Source organism: Aethalodelphis obliquidens, unplaced genomic scaffold, assembly GCF_003676395.1.
Source record: "Aethalodelphis obliquidens isolate GAN/ISIS:26980383/991018 unplaced genomic scaffold, ASM367639v1 scaffold6, whole genome shotgun sequence".
Classification (NCBI taxonomy): domain Eukaryota; kingdom Metazoa; phylum Chordata; class Mammalia; order Artiodactyla; family Delphinidae; genus Aethalodelphis; species Aethalodelphis obliquidens.
This window is the reverse complement of record NW_020837950.1, coordinates 71,082,256-71,102,788: the sequence shown is the minus strand read 5'-3', so window position 1 is coordinate 71,102,788 and position 20,533 is coordinate 71,082,256.

Sequence of the window (20,533 nt, the reverse complement as noted above, 5' to 3'; positions counted from 1 at the left end):
GCCTGTGGGGTCTTCCTGGACCAGGGCTCGAACCCATGTCCCCTGCATTGGCAGGCAGATTCTTAACCACTGCGCCATCAGGGTAGCCCTCCCCTTTTGTTTATTGAAACAGCTATGTAGCTTTTGGTCCGAAATTCTGTCTTCTGGCTGCCAAGTGGTTGCATGGTTCAGTCACCAGGAATGTGGCCATAATTTAATCTGGAACAAAAGTAGCCCTGAAACTCACTTGTTTAACCTAGAGTTAGACAAATATAGGGGAACAGGTTTTATATCAACTGTGCTTTTAGGACATAGGTGATATCCATCTCATAATTAATGTCTTGTTTATTGTTTTAAGCCTTTGAGAGAACCAGTTGCAGCCTTCTGGAAAGTGTCAGGCTGTAGAGAAAAGGTCAGAGCTTCGGGCTAAGAAAACCTTCGGCAGGAGGACTAGGGTGCTGTGTGCTAGTCAGACATAGACCTTGAAGGGCTGCTGTGACAATGAATTATATGCTTCATACACAATACTGTATATGATGTGGGGAAGTAATAACGGCTAATATTTATTGAGCATTTATTATGTGCTGCACTTTGTTGCAAGTAACTCATGTAATTGTTACAACCACCCTGTGAGGTGGGTGCAGTCGCCACCCCTTTGTGGATTAAAAACTCAGACACCGGGCTTCCCTGGTGGCCACCGCCATGAGAAGCCTTGCACCGCAACGAAGAGTAGCCCCTGCTCGCTGCAACTAGAGAAAGCCCGCGTGCAGCAACGAAGACCCAACACAGCCATAAATAAATAAATAAATAAATAAAATAAAAAACTCAGGCACCCATAATTTATGTTACCCACCCAAAGATTACACGGCTACTTGTGGTGTGGAGTCTGGATTTAAACCGAGGCAAGTGGTTCCGAAGCCCAAGCAATTAGCTGCGAAGCTTTATTGCCACCTTGGCACATAATAGATAGTAAATAAATACTAGTTCCCCATCTTTTCACCTAAGATAGGCTTGTTGAATCGGAAGCCGTTTTCAAAGTAGGGGAAAATAGGACTTCCCTGGCGGTCCAGGGGTTGAGACTCCACGCTTCCACTGCAGGGGACGCAGGTTCCATCCCTGATCGGGGAACTAAGATCCCACATGCCACGTGGTGTGGCCAAAAAAGGAAAAAAAAAAAAAAAAGGAAAAAACTAAGTAGAGGAAAATAGTGTCCCCCTGTTGCAGGAACGGGGACCCCTTCCAGGGCCCGAGAGTGGGCTCTAGTCTAACCCTCGGAAATGAACTGTCCAAGGAGACACACATGCTGACAAAGCAGGAGGCTTTATTGGGAAGGGGCGTCCGGGTGGAGAGCCGGAGGGTGAGGGAACCCAGGAGGACGGCTCTGCCACGTGGCTTGCAGTCTCGGGCTTCATGGTGATGGGATTGGTTTCCGGGTTGTCTCTGGCCAATCACTCTGACTCAGGGTCCTTCCTGGTGGTGCGCGCATCACTCAGCAAAGAGGGATTCCAGCGAGGGGGATTCTGGGAGGTTGGTAGGACGTATGGACTGGTATCTCCTCTCTCCTTTTGACCTTTCCCGACTTCTTCCGGTTGGTGATAGCTTATTAGTTCCACATTCTTTACCAGGACCTCCTGTTGTACGATAACTACTGCGAGTGGTTACTGTGGTGCTTGGCCAGGGCGGGCGGTTTCGGTCAGTGGTTCCCCTAACACCTCCACTTCAGAAGGAATAAATCCAGGAAATAGCTGATTAATAATGAGTGTAATTTCTTGGATTTCATGATGCAATATTAACTCTAGGAGCACAGCTGGATTTTTAACTAGTACTTAATGAAATATGTATTTTTATGGAAAAATTTAAAACCAAAACCACTGGAGAAGGAATGATTGTAAAAATCAGAACACATTAAAAGTCACAGGAGGGACTTCCCTGGTGGTCTGGTGGTTAAGACTCCACGTTCCCAATGCAAGGGGCCCGGGTTCGATCCCTGGTTGGGGAGCTAGATCCCACATGCCGCAACTAAAGATCCCACACGCCGCAACTAAAAGCTCCCGTGTGCCACAACTAAGACCCCGCGTGGCCAAAAACAAATACATAAATAAATAATAAAAAAAAAAGTCACAGGCAAGGGAACGAATACGGTTTGAGCATCTGCTATGTCCCAAGCACGGCACTGGGTGATTTACCAACCTGGTTTTGTTTAATTTTCATAACATTCCTGAGAGCTAGAGATTATCCCAGTGTCTGATGAGGGAGCCGTGGTTCACAGAGGCTCAGAAGCTTGCCCAAGGTCACAGATGTGGCAAGTGTCGGAGCCCAGGGTCACATAACTCCCACCGGAGTCCTCAGCTGACGGCTTCCCCCTACCCCTGCCTCTGCTCCCAAAGTCACGTGGCCATATTCCTCATGACTCCGTGACTGCCAAGATTCACAAGTCACGAAGTGTCTTTGGCTGGAATTGTCAGTGCCCGTGCGGGCGTTCTTCGCGGAAACCCTCGTCCTCGGTACGGCGGTTGAACGAGTGCGCATGTGTGTTGAACGGAGCTTCACCCTGGCGGCTCTGAGCCAGGATAAAGCCTCCTCCGGCTGCTCCTGTACCCCACAGCACTGATGTCCTGCTGCTTTCTCTGAATTTAGCAGGGATCCAAGCTTTCGACTTAGTTCTGTTCAACTTAAATGCACACAGGCCTGTGGTCCCTGGAGGGCCCATGTGGTAGCCATATTGGCGTTTATTTATATGAACCACCAAGGAGGCTCTGACAAATGCTTTGCAAGACAGGAGTCAAAGCGCACGGAGCTTCTTCTTCCGTTTCAGAGGGGAGGGGTGAATATCTTTTTTTCGCCAACCCCAAAGGACTCCAGTCTTGAGTCCTAAGGGAGCAGGGCCTGGGAGGAAAACTGGAGAGAATGGTTTGCTTAAAATCTCTGTGATGGGGCTTCCCTGGTGGCGCAGTTGTTGAGAGTCCGCCTGCCGATGCAGGGGACACGGGTTCGTGCCCCGGTCCGGGAAGATCCCACATGCCGCAGAGCGACTGGGCCCGGGAGCCATAGCCGCTGAGCCTGCGCATCCGGAGCCTGTGCTCCGCAACGGGAGAAGCCACAACAGTGGGAAGCCCGCATACCACAAAAAAAAAAAAAAAAAAATCTCTGTGATGGGAACCCGTGTATCACGCACAATAACACAAAGGCCATTTTGAGGCCCATCCGTAGAGGCCCCGGCAGCACATTGCTGAACGTCTAAGGACAGTTGAGGTGTCCAAGGAGAGCTGAGAGGTCTCACGTGTGACCACACGGGGCTCACATCCCGGAGGGTGAGGGGGGGGGAGTGGCCTCGAATTGAGTTTGAAGAACCCACACCAGGAAGTGGGGTAGATCCAGAGAAATAGTTTTGAGACTATCACACTGATGCTCCTTCTGTGTTGGTATGATGGAGAAAAGATGGGTTAGGGTGTGTTTTAGAATGCCTCTTCCCTCTAGAGGTGTCATGTATGACCTCTGCATTTAACGGAGGAACCAGTCTCACAGATGTTAATTAAGCAATCGCACAGATCTGTAACTTCAGACCGTGACGAGTCCCATGAAGGGGAAATACAGGGCACCCCGCTGGTATATAAAGGGGAATCTGATCTGGCCTGGGGGTGAGAGAATCATAAGGAAAGGCTTCCTTGGGGATGCGACGTTTGCCTTGGCAGTGGTGGGACGGGCAGTGCAAAGATCCTGAGAACGAGTCAAATAGATTACAGACTGTGGGAGGGGGAGGAGGAGACGCACAGGATGTTTCTTCTCTGATTTGCATTTTAAAATGCAGAGTTGCGGGCTTCCCTGGTGGCGCAGCGGTTGAGAGTCCGCCTGCCGATGCAGGGGACGCGGGTTCGTGCCCTGGTCCAGGAAGAACCCACGTGCCGTGGAGCGGCTGGGCCCGTGAGCCATGGCCCGTGAGCCACGGCTACTGAGCCTGCGCGTCCGGAGTGGCCACAACAGTGAGAGGCCCGCGTACTGCAAAAAAAAAAAAAGGCATTTGTGAAAGCAGGAGTTAGTGCTGGAAGGGTCTGTCTTGCACAGTTGGTTGGCTTTGACTTTCAGGGCATATGGACTGGGGGCATCCAATACCCTGGACTCTATTTATGCCTCAGTCACCAACAAGTTGCCTGAGTTCAAGCAGGTTTCATAACCTCCATTTTTCTACATGTGGAGGAGGGCAGAGAGAGGAGTGGAATCTGCCTGGTGATCTCTACAATTCCTTCTGGTGCTTAAAAAAAAATCTAATAGTAGCTTTTCAAGAGCCGTCTGATATTGCACTTTTAGAGAAAGGGCTTGTTCCATTCACTTCATAATTCCTCATAAATGTCCAGCCTTTCCCTTTGACTCTCAGAATAGGCCTTAGGAGAATAGAGTTGATTTTGTCATCATGTAAGATTTCATTATTTCATTGAACACGTGTTGTCATTCATTACTTACTGCCTGGTCTAGGTGCTGAGTTTCAAAGGAAGAATAGGGGGTGTCAGCACCCCCACCAGCTAACCCCACTCCACTGTCAGCTCAGAGGACAAATATTATCAGGTAATCGCAGCATAAAGTGATAAGTGCATTGCTAGAGATATAGAGAAGGTATTAAAGGAGATTAGAGGAAGGCCACCTAATGCACGTGGAAGAGTAATGTAGTCGATCATACCTGGAGATAAAAACTAGGTGTGTGCAACATTTAATAAATGGAGGTGGCTGAACAAACAAATGAATTGTGTTGCTGTGATTCTAACTTCAAATGGTTCGATGGCCGATTCCAAGACCCCTTTATTGCTCTTTCATGTCATAAAAGAAAAAAAAGTTAGCAACGGTGGCAATTGTTATGATAATAAAGAACCAGCAGACGCTTTGCACGTTCACATGGGTATTTACCTGCACTTTATTTTTTTCCTCAACTTTTCATTAGGAGATTGTTTCTACCATTAATCTTTCTTCCCAGAGACGAGAAAGACCGCCTTTGGCCATTTTCATCGTATTGTGTTAAATCTTAGGAAAAAAATGAGTTCAGTGTATCTAGCACAAGAGACAGGTTAGGAGGCTAACAGCTGGGGTAGAGAAATTCAATAACAGCTTTCTCCCTGAGGATGGGAGCAAGGGGGGTGTTATGAGCCTGTGAAATGGTGCACTCATTGCTAAGCTGTGGAGAGAGCAGGGTTGAAAGAGTGGAGTTTTCCCCTCTCCCTTTAATTTGCGCTGAACACTTGCTCTGCTAAAAGATGGGAATGGAGCCCTAAGTGCAAAGCATCAGCTTCAGAAGAAAAAAATGTTACTTTTATGCTGTCCATTAAAACATTTACCTGCTCCATATGCCCCAGTACTTATCAGAGAAAGAGGAATTTGCCCAATGAAAATGGAGAGCTCGTTTCTGAAAAATTGTTTTCCATAAATCTTGCAAATTACTGAGCTCAAATATTCTAGGTTGTAGCCAGAGCGACCCCCAGGGAGTGATTATCAGGGAAGTAACCATGAACAGCAAAAAGGTCTTGCACAGATCTGACTAGTGACACCAGGATGTGACCTTTTTGTGCAGGAGGCATTCTCCTGCATTGCCAGGAGTTCTGTAATTAACGGGGCACCAGAGATTGCCTTCTTCTCTACGAGCTGCTAATTATTCCTCCCAGAGACACACATGAGGAACCACATCCAGGGTGTCATGTTCTGACTACTGCCCCCTGAGGGGAATCTGATGAGTGTATGAGGGGCTAAGTTGACTAAATCCCAATACTCCCCTCCTGTGGTCCTTTCTTTTCTCCCAAAGTGGTCCCACTTGAGGAAAGCTATGGTGATTAAGCAATACTTACAGTTTCTACTTTCCTTTTTGGGGGAAGATTCATGATTTCATTAGCAATATCATGAGTATCAAATATACGGAATGGTTTGGAACTCACAGATTGTTTTGCTTCCTTTTTACTCGTATGTCTGGGGTGGTTAGTATGATGTGAGAACACTACCACCCGTCGTCAGGGTAGGTGAAAACCTACCTGCAGGGCTGCTGTGCGCGGTTGTACATGTTGTGCCCTGCACAAGGATGCCAGCTGAAGGGGTGAGTGGGGGCCTGAAATCCAGTGGTTCCAGAGCCTGAATTCTTCTTTTTTTTTTAAAAAAATATTTATTTATTTACTTGCCTGTGCCGGCTCTTAGTTATGGCGTGCGGGATCTTTAGTTGTGGCATGTGGGATCTAGTTCCCCGACCAGGGATCAAACCCGGGCCCCCTGCATTGGGAGCGCGGAGTCTTTACCGATGGACCGCCAGGGAGGTCGTCAGAGTCTGAATTCTTAACTACACACCATACTGACTTTATAAACTAACAGTGTTCTGGGCTTTCATGTCCTGGCAACCAGCTTTATCATTTAGCAGCTAGCAGTCATTGAAGACCTGGGAGAATATGATGGTTGAAGCAAAACATTTCAAACCAAAAATTAAGTTTGATACTAGGATATTGTCTGTGATCAGTACTTGCTGGAGAAAGAATCATTTTCCCTGGTACACCATACCATGTTTTACTTCTCCCATTCAATATGAAGGTCTAATGGTAAACGGATAGAATTGTTTATTCACAATCTCAGCATTATAGTTAACTTTTTGTTAAAAAAAGGATTTGACTACTAGTTGGCAAAGTATGAAGCTTCAGTGCAATTAGCAGCTATGTTTGGCAGTCAAGAGATATTGGGGGCTTCCCTGGTGGCTCAGTGGTTAAGAATCCGCCTGCCAATACAGGGGACACGGGTTCGATCCCTGGTGTGGGAAGATCTAACATGCCACGGAGCAACTAAGCCCATGAGCCACAACTACTGAGCCTGCGTGCCACAACTACTGAAGCCTGTGCGCCTAGAGCCCATGCTCCGCAACAAGAGAAGCCACCACAGTAAGAAGCTGCTCACCGCAATGAAGAACAGTCCCCTCTCGACACAACTAGAGAAAGCCCCTGCGCAGCAACGAAGAACCAACGCAGCCAAAAATAAATAAAATTAAATCTTAAAAAAAAAAATTCACGTTTAAAAAAAAAAAAAGAATCTGCCTTCCAATGAAGGGGACATGGGGTTTGATCCCTGGGTCAGGGGACTAGATCCCACATGCATGCTGCAACTAAGGAGCCTGCGAGCTGCAACTAAGACCCAGCGCAACCAAAATAAATAAATTAAAAAAAAAAAAAAAGAGATGTTGACATATCTTCCAGGGAGCCCATGGAGGTTTGGTTCACCTGGATAAAGGTTGCACGGTAACTGATGGTTTAACACCCGTGTATGCAATTCTGCTGAATCAGTCTTCTCGGGCCAATGCTGTGTCCTTGGCAACGGTACATTGGAAGCACTGTGGGCTTTAGAAGCAGAACCCTAGCCTCAGCCCTTTCCAGCTGAGGGAACTTCAGCATATGACTGACTTAGCTTCTGAGCCTCAACTTATTTGTCAAATGCCTTCTTCCCACCGTTGTTGGAATTAAATACAATATGTAAAGCATCCAGCAGGAACCTGGAGCAATGTCATAGGTTGTCAGTAAATGTCAGTCTTCCCCTCCCCCCTTTAAACAATCTTTAATGATTTCTGTATTAGTTTCCTAGGACTGCCGTAACAAAGTACCGCAAATCAGGTAGACGACAGAAATTTATCCTCACTGTTCTAGAGGGCAGAAGTCTAAGATCAAGGCGTTGGCAGGGCCATGCTTCCTCTGAAGCCTCTAGAGGAGAATCCTTCCTGCCTCTTGTAGCTTCTGGGAGCCTCCGATGTTCCTTGGCTTGTGGCAGAATAATGCCATGTCATCACAGTTTTCCCTCTGTGTCTGTCTTGACGCAACGTTCTCTCTGTGTCCAAATTTCCCTCTTCTATGAGGACACCAGTCATATTGGATTAAGGCCCATCCTAATGACCTCATTGTAACTTGACTGCATCGGCAAGTTCAATTTAAATTTAACATTAGCATCAGCAAAGGCCCTGTTTCCAAATAAGGTCACATTCCCAGGTTAGGTGTCCGTATCTTTTTGAAGCACACAATTCAACCCATAACGATTTCCCATCGTCTGCAGGAAAATACTAATCAATAGTTGTCTAGTGACTTTAGAGTTTCTAGAAGGCTTTTATTATCTCTGCCCAGGGAGATAGGACTTAAGATTTTTTGTAAAGGGAGAAACTCCCATTAAAACTAGGTGGTGGTTTTGCTGCAGGAAGTAAAGATGTCAATATAGGTTTGATGCAAAATTCTCTGGTTTTGCTAAAAATCACCAGAAGATACCATTTTTTTTTCTGTTTAAGACTTCACCACAATCATGTTTCCACGTTGCAGCACAGTTTTTGTAACTTTTCACACTTGATATAGTTGACGTACCACCATTTGTTTCCTGGTTGTTGGATATCTCTAAGACTAACCAAGAATATCTTGACTCGATCTAGAATTCAACTGATATCGTTTAGCTATACGTATAGCTATACAATACTACCAGACCAGTCTTCCTAAATTAGTGCTGTGTTCTTGGCAATTGTGTGTTGGAAACAAAGTATGTTCTAGGGTCAGACAGACCGGAAGTCACGTCTCAGTTCTAGGTCTTGCCGGCTGTCTGAACTTGGCATATTAAAAAAAAAAAAAAGCGGTAGGACAATGTATAAAATAAGTATATATTTATAGTCATATGAAACACTGTGTACCTGCTCAGAGAAAGATCTAGAAGGACTCATACAAATATTATTAAGCAGGGTAAGTCCTGAGAAGAGGGAATGAAAATGAGTGAGGGGGTGATGAGATGTTCACATTTGACTACGTGTACATTTGTATGAAAAATTATCTTTTCAACAAGCAGGTCCTTTTCCTAGTTTTTAAAGAACCAGTTCAGGGACTTCTCTGGTGGTCCAGTGGCTAAGGCTCCGTGCTCCCAATGCAGGGGGCTCCGGTTCAATCCCTGGTCAGGGAACTAGATCCCACGTGCCGCAACAAAGATCCCACATGCGGCAACGAAGATCTCGTGTGCCACAGCTAAGACCTGGCACAGCCAAATAAATAAATACATAAACAGGAAAAAGAACCAATTCAAAACCCAAAAGCACCTATCTTAAAAGCAGGTAATAAGAATTCCCTGGTGGTCCAGTGGTTAGGACTCTGCACTTCCACTGCAGGGGGCATGGGTTCGATCCCTGGTTGGGGAAGTAAGATCCCACAAGCCATGCGGCACAGCCAAAAAAAAAAAAAAAAAAAAAAAATAGAAAACAGAAATCTTTTTTCTTCTTCTTACTGTTGCTTCTAATTGTAATTTCTTTGTAACCCACTAATAGTTCCTTCAGGTGTCTGAGTCTCTTTAATTGTCTTCCTTTTTAGAGAAAGAAAATAACAGAAAAAAATGTAAGAAATAAATACATCCTTTTATTAGAATTGCCGAAGAAGTATTTGGAAGTTTTGCTTTCGTTGTTGCTGATGTTGCTTTAAAATAGGCTTTATTTTTCTGCTGAAACCTGATTTTGCATTGTAAGCAAATATCCTTACTTTTCTAGACAAAATTATCCCCCATCTAAAAAGTTCTGGAAGAAATATATTCATTAAAAATTTCAAAATGATTGCAAGTCTCCTTGATATAATAGTAGTAATGATCCCTCAGTTATTTTTTTCTACAATTCTCTTCAGCAAATTCTGTTTTCTCAAATAATGCATAGCTCAGCATCACATCTTTGTTACTGTTAATATTTGCTTTTGAAAAAGCAGTGTATACTGGTTTTAAAAGATGAGGATTCTTCCACTTCTCTTGCCATTCTAACAAATACTTATTAAAAAACTAGGTGATGCAGCTAGGAAATGAAATTATTTTAAAAAATGTAATTTCTTTATTTCATTTTCTTCAATATCATTCTAATGTTATTATTCAATTAATTTCCAGTAGGCTTATGGAAAAGTCTTTGCAAGAGATCATTCCTTTTTGATTTATATTTATTGAAAGGCTAAAAAAGTTTTCACAAATGATTGGGTCTGAGAAAATTATATTTGATTCATAACATATGTATTAATATGAATTATTAAGATATGTTTTCAGCAAATATAGGAAGTTTCATCATCAGTTACTGACAGGTCAAGACAGATCAGTTGATGTTATTTGAATACTTGACAGAAAAGAAAACCTGATGCTATTCCGATGAGTAAAACAAGAACTAAGATCACGTTGAGAGGTCATTGAGGATATTTCGAAACCATTCACACGTCACTAGTAAAGAGTACAAAGATGGTTTAAATGACCTTATGTACATACGTGGTAGTACCTTGATTTATGTAATACTTCTTGTGTAACCTTCTGCCAGTTCTCATTATTCTTTAACCCTATCATCATCATCAACTTTATTTAAAAAGAATTTATTAGTCACCTAAGTATGCATGATAATATGCACAGTTGGTACCCAGAGAAGTGCATATACAGCAATGCACATCGTGGCTATTGGTAAAGCATTTGACATTGTGCCTTCCGTGCATTAGGTAGCATAAACGTGGCTACTCTTTGAGTTTACAGATAAAAGGTGAGATCCTATTGATTCTGTGTTACTTCAGTGGATTGAAGGCTGACTGACTGGTTCTTAGGCCTTCTGAATCCCTTGCGAGAACAAAAGCCCAGAACCTGGCCCAGGGGAGCCGCTCAAGAAATGCTGCGTTACAAGGTGACCTTCCGGTAAATGCAGATGAAAGCAGCAGGGAGACAAAAGTGTCAAAGGGATAAACTTAATGTTGGGGCCACCTGCTACGACGGCCAGTTGAGTACTTGTTTTTTAGCAAGAAACAAAATAAAAACATATTCTTCTGTGTAACTAACATGGCTTTGGATTTTGAAAAAGCAGAATAATTAGATTTTCATTTGAAAAGCTTTTAAAATACTGTGGGATAGAAGTACCATTTCTTTTTGTATCATGAAGCTGAGACATATTGAAAAATAGAATTCCCAGGCAGATAATGAAATTTCAACATTAGGAAATCCAGTCATGCAGTTCACATATTAATCAATTGAAGGAGAATAATTGAATGATGACATCATTAGATGCTGAAAAGACACTTGATAGAATTCAATATGCATTCCCTATTTTAAAAGAAACTATTAATAATAAGCTTTGATAGAGGCAGAAATCACTGCAAATATCATAATAATGAGATATTAGGAGATGCTTATTAAAGATAGGAACAGGGTAGGAATTCCACCATCATCTTATTTTGGATTTTGCTCTCCAACTACACTCAGAAGCATATTCCACATGAATTGAAAATCCAACAATAAAAACAAAAATTTCCATAAAAATACGAGCAGAGTATAGGAGGTTTTGTTTTGATTTGTTTTATTTTTAATAATCTTGGGGCTGAACACGGCCTTCCAAATCAGTCTCAAACCTCAAAAGACATAAGTAAAAAATTGACAGATCTGTCCTCAGAAATATCTTTTTAAACTTCTATTTAGTAAATGATGATACATCAATGAAGCTAAATGTCAAGCAGCAGAGAGAGAGGAAGTGTTTTCACAGAACTACAGGAGAGCCATAATATATAAAGAGCTCCTTCGAATCACAAGAGAAAGTAAATGAAAAGAAAAATGGGCAAACGTAAGGAAATTTATAGATAAAGAAATATAAATGGGCAAGAAACATAAGAAAAGTTACTTAACCTCCCAAAAAAGAGTCTGGGAAATACAAATAAAACAACAATAATATGTTATTTTCATTTCCCCAATGCCCCCCCAAATAAATGAAAATATATACTCTCACGTTCAATTGGTGGGAGTGTTCATGTTATAAGCTTCTGTGGAGAGCAATTTGGCAACATCTATCAAAACAGTAATTCTCTGGGACTTCCCTGGCAGTCCAGTGGTTAACACACTGCGCTCCCAGTACAGGGGGCCCGGATTCGATCCCTGATCAGGGAAATACATCCCACATGCCGCAACTAAGAGTTTGCATGCCTCAACTAAGGATCCCGCGTGCTGCAACTAAGACCTGGCACAGCCAAAGTAAATACATATTTTTAAAAATTAAAAAAAACCCAGTAATGCTCATACACCCTGATTCAGCACTATATGCACAGTGCACGTAAATATTTATTGCAGCCTTGTTTGCATTAATGAAAACCTAAACAGTCAAATTGGGGAATAGTCGCATACTTTATGGTACACTGATAACTACATCTGTGAAAGAGAGTGAGGCAGCTCTAGCTGTTCTGACACGGACAAGTTTCTGACTCAACGTTGAGCAAGTTCCAGAACGATATGTTTACTACAACCCAATACATGTAAACAAATAAAACTCATAACACCTGTGTGTGTAAATAGACACACATACATAGAAGAAAGTCTGGAAGAACATACTGCAAAGAGTTTCCCGTCCCCACCTGAGGAAGTGTGATGTGGCGAGTCACCCCTGTGGGGTTTAAGGAGAGATGAATAGAGATTTTGACTTTTTACTCTCTATACCTTTGTAATGTTAGAATTTTTTTTTAACAGCAAATGCATATTTGTAGTGTAAAACATTAATTGCTAGAAGAGGGAAATGTTGTTTCTATAGTGTAGAGATCGTTGCTGTTGTTTTCTTAAGCAGACGTTAGGATGCAACCAGGGTACATGAAATTATTTAGGACTTTTTAACCCCTCAGGCTGAAAAAAATATTGTTTCCATCATAGGCAGGGGAGTTGTTTTCTCATTGATCACATATTTATTTTCCTTAAATGTCAATTAACAAAATTTGCTACTCACTTGCAAAAGCTGCCTTCAACCCTGGCTGCTGAAAAGGAAATTTGAGTATAAGCAGAACTCAATTAAATGCAACGTTTCTCTTATCGGAAAGTAAGTATTAAAAATAAAACTTTTTAAGGCCTTGCTAGGGGTTGAAGTCTGTTGTTGAGTATGATGGGCTATTGTGAACTTTCCAACACCAGAGGTTGAATCTCTCTTGCCTTCCATTTTTTCTCCTCTCTCCCTCCCTCCCTTTCTTCCTCTTTTCAGTATTTCTGGCCTTGGGCAGGCCAGGAAAGAAGGGCAGGGAAATTGAAGTAATGCAATGACGTGGATATGGACCCGTCAGAGGCTGGTCTCACAATGTACTGGCTATCCTTGGATTTCTAAGTACCCTTAGGTGCACGGTACCAACCTCAATTAAGTCAGCCAGCCAGGAGGTAAACAGAAGAATCTGGGACTAGGTCAGAGAGAAAGCGCCTGGCTAAGGACCTGGCTAAGAGCCCACTGGGGGTGTCCAGCTGGTCAAAGGCTAAGCTTCAGAGAATGGGGTGTGAAGCAGAGCTGGCATATGGCAACAGGCTCAAAATGACACCTCAAATCAGGGGAGTTGCAGAAACCCCATGCTTACAGATTCCCCAGAAAGATTCTTTCCTGAGAACATTTCACAAGAGACATTTTGAATTATTTCTCCAGAAGGCCTTTTGGCTTGTCCGAATTAGAGAGTTCTGAAACACGAAAGGAGGACATCTGTCTCTTCCCGAAGGACAGAACACTTTCCTGATCATTAGCAAACCAGTTTATACAATACTTTTGTACAAGAGTGAAATCCTTACTTTCTTAAGGCAGGTGGTTCAGTTTCCAATGTCGAGTCTCTTGTTCTTTCTTATGTTTCTTTGTAGGTTACAAGCTCCCAATAACAGGGAGACAGGCCATCATCTTGTGTTCCTTGGACAGTTTTGTTCTATAGCACTAGAACATTCATCTCTTTCCTAACTCAAGCTTTATAACACTGCTGTCTCAGTGTGTCTGCTCCCCGGGCACCCTATTTCCCATCCATATAGGATTCCAGGAGTCAGTTTATTATTCTTAGCAGAAACTATTTATAATCCCACAGGGCTGGCAGAGATGTTGAAATATTGTTAGAACATTATTGAGGTATAAATCTTCCTCCCTCCATTGTCAAGTCTTCAGTACAGGTCAATCATTTGCTACCACTCAACTGCACATTGATGGCCTTTGGTATCGATTGTAGGTCAATTAGCTGGTTTTGGCCACCCCAGCATTTTTAGTACTGTACGTGATGTTGGTTACTATTACATCAGCTCCTAGGGGAGGAGGTGTTCTGGAATCTGAAACCACAAGGTGTTTCAAAACTCTCTCTTATCTCACCTGTGACTGCATTAAAAAAAAAAATTGTTTTTTTTATTTCAAATGATGTCACTGTGACCTAGGGGGTCCAATGTATTTCTTTTTTCTTTCACTTTTGACTGTCATTTATTTCTCAGGTGTTCTTGTTTAAACTACTAAGAAACCCTCAAACCTCTTGATATTTCTTTTTTAAAAATTAATTAATTAATTAATTAATTTTTGGCTGTGTTGGGTCTTTGTTGCTGCACACGGGCTTTCTCTAGTTGCGGTGAGCAGGGGCTACTCTTCGTTGCGGTGCACGGGCTTCTCATTGTGGTGGCTTCTCTTGTTGCGGAGCACGGGCTCTAGGCGCGCGGGCTTCAGTAGTTGTGGCACGCGGGCTCAGTAGTTGTGGCTCGTGGGCTCTAGAGCACAGGCTCCGTAGTTGTGGCGCACGGGCTTAGTTGCTCTGCAGCATGTGGGATCTCCCCAGACCAGGGCTCGAACCCATGTACCCTGCATTGGCAGGTGGATTCTTAACCACCGTGCCAACAGGAAAGCCCCTCTTGGTATTTCTAATTGTACACACATTTCTAAAGCATTGGGCTCCCACCTTTGCTCCAACTGTTATCAGTTTTGAGATCCTGAGATTCCTCCTTAAGGAATCCTTGTCTCAGTAAACAAGGAAGAGAGTTCTAGAAGATGAGCCTTGATTGGGCTGAAATTTCCTGTTTCCATAGAAGATGCTTCTGATGTACCCAAACTTTGGGGAGAGAGAGAGAGAGAGACAGAGAGAGATTGACATTTGGTTTCCTTTCCCATGAAAGTGTAAGAGGCACAAGGGCTGCCCAGATGTGGGCTGCTGTGACGTGCTCTGTGATCAGATCTGCTTTCTGGATCAGAGCAGAAGGCTCTGACACATCACCTACTTCCTTCTTGGCTTCGAAAAAAATCACAAGTAGGGCTGAGTTAAGTTAGAACGACTCTACTTGGTGAGAATTCAGTTATACTGGGTGAGACAGAAGCCAGCTTCAAAAACAAACAAATAAATAGTAAGATTCATCAGAGAGCACACATAGGTCAGAAACAGAGAGTCTAGTTACTGTACGATCCAGCAATTCCACTCCTAGGAAGATGCCCACGAGCGGTGAAAACCTATAACCGCACCAAAACTTGTACGTAGATGTTCATGGCAGCGTTATTGATAATAGAGCCCCAAAGAGGAAATGACCCAGATATCTGTCAGCTGAGGACTGGATAAGCAAAATGCGGTCATCCACGCAATGAATATTATTCAGCAATAAAAAGGAATGAAGTACTGACGCATGCTACTGTGTGGATGAACCTTGAACACGTTACGGTAAGCGGAAGAAGCCAGACAAAATGTCACTGTTGTCTGATTCCATTTATATGAAATGTTCAGAACAGGCAAATCCAGAGAGAGAAATCAGACGAGTGAAAAAGCAGAGGGTTAGGGGCGAATGGGGAATGACTGCTCGTGGGTTTGAGGTTTCTTTTACAAAAATGTTCTCAAATTAAATTATGGTGATGTTTCTACGACCATGTGACTGTACTCAAAAACACTTAATTCCATGCTTCAAATGGGTAAATCGTATGGTCTGTGAATTGTATCTCGACACAGTCGTTTCTGTTTTGAAGGAAGAAACAGCCCGTTTGGAAGGAATCAGTGAAAGACAGCTTTGGCATTCAGATCTGTGTGGCAGTCGGGAAGCCACATGTGAACCGCATTTCCTTCCTGGCAATGTGTCCTGCCTACCACCCCAGACTGATCTTCCTCAAGTCCCGTGTTTCTTGCGTCAGAACAGTTACTCAGAACTCTCAGCGATTCCCCGCTGCCAGAAGGATTCTCGGTCTCAAACCCACCTTTCCAGCCCTGAGTCCTGCATGAATCCTTTGTTCCCAGTTGCCAGGTTTCCTCGTCTTCTGCCAAACCCTCCCCCGCATTGCTGTTTGCTCACATAATTCTGCCAGCTTGGAATATGATTTTCCTAGCCTTCACGTTTTCTTTCCTTCGAAGATAAACTAGTGCAAATCCCACCATCTTCACTGAGCACCCAGATCACCTCAAGATTCCTCTCTCTGACTCCCATTTCTTCATCGTCTGCCTCACTTACTTTTCACAAGACAGTGCGTGTGCAAAGATGAAAGTGTCACATTTTCTTGTATGTATATTCCTCTCCCCTTTCCTGCTACTCACGTGCATGTATTTTGGGGGTGGGGGATGAATGGAACTGGGTTTTGAAGGATCCCTGATCCCCTTCCCAACTCCCCACACAATCAAATGGTAACTTTCAATACATTGAAGAGCTAAGGATGACAAGAAATGAAACAGCCTTTTAAAAATATTGTTTTCCTACCACTTTGCTGTACACTTGAAACTAACACAACATTGTAAATTAACTATACTTCAATTAAAAAAATATGGTTTTCCTATTGTTAAAATAAATACATTTAAGAATAGAGCATTTGAAAATAAAGAAAATAAAAATTGCCCTTAATTCGCCTGTCCAAAGGTAGCAGGAAAATGAGCATTTTCTTGTATATCATTGTATACACATACATACACATGTGTAGCAATTTTAAAACTCAGGTGAGTAGAAATGTAATTTTTTAACGATTGAATCTGACCTACTCCGTCAGCTCTCACTTCTGCTGATGGAGGAAAAATATTGTCTTTTGGTTAAACATTCACTCAAATTTAGGGATCTCCTCGTGCTTTTCTCTTGCCCTTGGCCCATCCTTCCAGATTCCGCCCATGGCTGGATTGGTGAAAGGATGGTCTCTACAAAACACAGACTCCAGGGACTTCCCTGGTCCAGTGGTTAAGACTCTGTGCTTCCAATGCAGGGGGTGCGGGTTGATCCCTGGTTGGTGAACTGAGATCCCGCATGCACGCTGAGTGGCCGAACAAAACAAAAACACAGACTCTGTCACATGCTCCCTCCCCACCTCTCTCAGTGTAAGACCTTCAGTGGCTCCCATCGCCCACCAAAGTCCTAAAGACCTTCATAGTCTGGTCCCAATCTCCCTTGAATCTCACCTCTTCACTGCTTTTACTAATGCATTCTGCCCTCTAGACAACAGAGTATTTACTTTTTCTTGAGTGTAACGAATGCTTTCAAGCCTTTGGTTCAGTCTACTTCCTCTACACGGAGCACCCTTTGCAACTTTCATCACCAAGCGAATATCCTTTGCAATACCCGGTTTAAATGTTGCCTTCTCTGCTTTTTTTTTTTTTTTTTTTCTTTTTTTTGCGGTACGCGGGCCTCTCACTGCTGTAGCATCTCCCGTTGCCGGAGCACAGGCTCCGGACGTGCAGGCTCAGAGGCCATGGCTCACGGGCCCAGCCGCTCTGCGGCATGTGGGATCCTCCCAGACCGGGGCACGAACCCGTGTCCCCTGCATCGGCAGGCGGACTCTCAACCACTGCGCCACCAGGGAAGCCCTCTTTGCTTAATTTTGCTTGATTCATTCATGCTGAACTAATCCTCCCTTAATGTACTCTCTTAGCACCTTGTACATATACCTCTATTACTGCATTTATTACACTGTATCAGAATTTGCCAGTCTGTTCTCTCCTCTGGAATGGGAACTTCTTCAGTCTTTATTTTTTTTAAATAAATTTATTTATTTTTATTTTATTTATTTTATTTTTAGCTGCCTCGGGTCTTTGTTGCTGCGTGTGGGCTTTCTCTAGTTGTGGTGAGCGGGGGCTACTCTTTGTTGCAGTGCATGGACGTCTCATTGCGGTGGCTTCTCTTGTTGCGGAGCACGGGCTCTAGGCGTGTGGGCTTCAGTAGTTGTGGCTCACGGGCTGTAGGGCGCAGGCTCAGTAGTTGTGGCTCACGGGCTCTAGAGCGCAGGCTCAGTAGTTGCGGCGTAGGGGCTTCGTTGCTTTGCAGCGTGTGCGATCTTCCCGGGCCAGGGATTGAACCCATGTCCCCTGCATTGGCAGGTGGATTCCTAAACACTGCGCCATCAGGGAAGCCCCTTCAGTCTTACTTTTATTCATTTTTTTTTCTTTTTGCCTTCCAAAGTGGAGTGTTACCCCAGAACATCGAAGGTGCTAAATAATATTTGAAAATAAAATGAAATAATATATATCAATACATTTTTATTAGCTGATTAAAGAGTATCAGAATAGGTAAGAGATACAGGAAATAGTATGGGATGTCCGGGCAGAAATGCAGGCTATGTTGCTTCTTAGGGGGCTATTCACAAGCTGGCAATGAAAAGGTAACTGTCCTTTTAAGATTTCTCATTGATCTCGGACAGCGAAAAGTCACCCAATCTTGACAAGGGACCACTACTGCACACTCTAGAGAACGAACTAATTCTAAAGCCAGAGCATGGCATTCCAAATGGTTACACGCATCTATCTTAAAATGAAAAATTTACCAGTGTCCATTGACAGATGAATAAACAAAACGTGGTATATACATTCAGTGAAATATTACTCAACCTTAATTTGGAAATTCCTGTCACGTGCTACAATATGGAGGAACCTTGGGGACACTGTGCTGAGTGCAATGAAGCTCTTACAAAAAAGACAAACACTGTATGATTCCACTTAGATGAGTTACCTAGAGAAGTCAGACTCATAGAGACAGAAAGCAGAATGGTGGTTGCCAGGGGCTGGAGGCGGGGCAGAGGAAAATGGGAGCCTCTGTTTAACACTTTACAGAGTTTCAGCTTTGCAGGGTGAAAAAATTCTGGAGATGGATGTTGGAGATGACTGCATAACAGTGTGAATGTACCTAATACCCCTGAACTGTACACTAAAAATTGGTTTAAATGGTACATTTTATGTCATGTATTTTTTACCATAATTAAAACTTTAAAAAGATTAAAAAGGGAATTCCCTGGCAGTCCAGTGGTGAGGACTTGGTGCCTTTACTGCTGGGGCCTGGGTTCAATCCCTGGTCAGAGAACTGAGATCCTGCAAGCCGTGTGGCTCTAAGAACAACAGCAAAAAGATTAAGAAATGTAAGAGCATAAGATCCATTGTTTTCTCTGCTGTAGGGGAGAATCTAGATTTTGTGGAGCCTGAAGCTGACAGAGTTTAGGAACCCCTTTATAGAGAAAAAATTACAAATAGAAAATAAGATGGAAAAGTAACTATTTATTTAGAATGAGAACGGGAAGGGATTGTGAAAGTGAGGGTTCCTGAAGCTTAAACTTCCTTAGCTTCTATGAGAATCTGCTTCTGCTTATTCTCTATTTTTTCTGACGTTCCTGTGTGCTTTGCACATAATGACAGCTGGGGCTGTGCTGGGGAAGGTTTTACTGGATGTCGTAGTACAATGTGGATTGTAGGATCCACCAGCTTTCCTGTGCTTATTTATTGACTTTTTTTGTGATACGCGGGCCTCTCACTGCTGTGGCCTCTCCCGTTGCGGAGCACAGGCTCTGGACGCGCAGGCTCAGCGGCCATGGCTCACGGGCCCAGCCGCTCCGCGGCGTGTGGGATCTTCCCGGACCGGGGCACGAACCCGCGTCCCCTGCATCGGCAGGCGGACTCTCAACCACTGCGCCACCAGGGAAGCCCTCCTGTGCTTATTAATGGCTAGATATGGATTAGATTCAAGTCAATATAATAATCAGCTTCCTCTTTTTTTTATCTTATCTACAATATAGGTTTATTAATTTTAATTCTAATAGTATACAAGAGGATTAGTGTCTCGGACACATAAAAATATAATGCTGTGAAAACAGACATTGAGCTTTCTGTCCAGTGTAGACCCATTTTATCTCTGTATCCCAGTGCACTGTCTAAGACTTTAGTAAATATAGCTGGGCTACTCTGAGTGTGCAAAGTTAATGCTTTTATACGTGTGCCTTTGAGTGTTTTGTTTTCCTAGCAAGGTTGGTGTTTTTTTTGTTTGTTTGTCTGTGGCCTTGCCACGCAGCTTGTGGGGATCTTAGTTCCCCAGCTGGGGATTGAACCCGGGCCCTGGCAGTGAAAGCGCGGAGTCCGCTGGATCGCCAGGGAATCCCCATGGTTGGTGTGTTTAAATTGGTTGATTGTCGTCCTTTTGGCTCTAAGGTGGTACAATCAACACAAATGTAAAAACCGAGAATTTTTCTTTGGTCTTTTAGTTTTTCAGTTAATGCCTTTTTCGGAGAAAAAGCAGTGCCGGGTGGGGTGTGGAGTAATTAACAGGCTCCCTCTGGAAGCCAGGGACCTGTCCTGCGCATCTTTGGGGGCCGCAGCTACCCCGCCCAGCGCTGCCCACCCTCCTCTCCTGGAGTCCCCCGGTGGCCCGGTGACGGTCTGCAGAGATCAGCAACCTGGGAGTCAACTGCTTCCAAGTCTGCCGGATTCACTTTCTGTTGCAAAGAGTTCCCTGGAAAATGACAAAGTCAAAAATGCAGAAGGGGAATTCCTCCGGGGGAGTTTCTGCGGAAGAAAACGCATCCCTTTGTCCTTACAAAGTCTGAACTGTGGAACCCTCCCCATCGTCTGACTCATGTTGAATTGTAACAGCA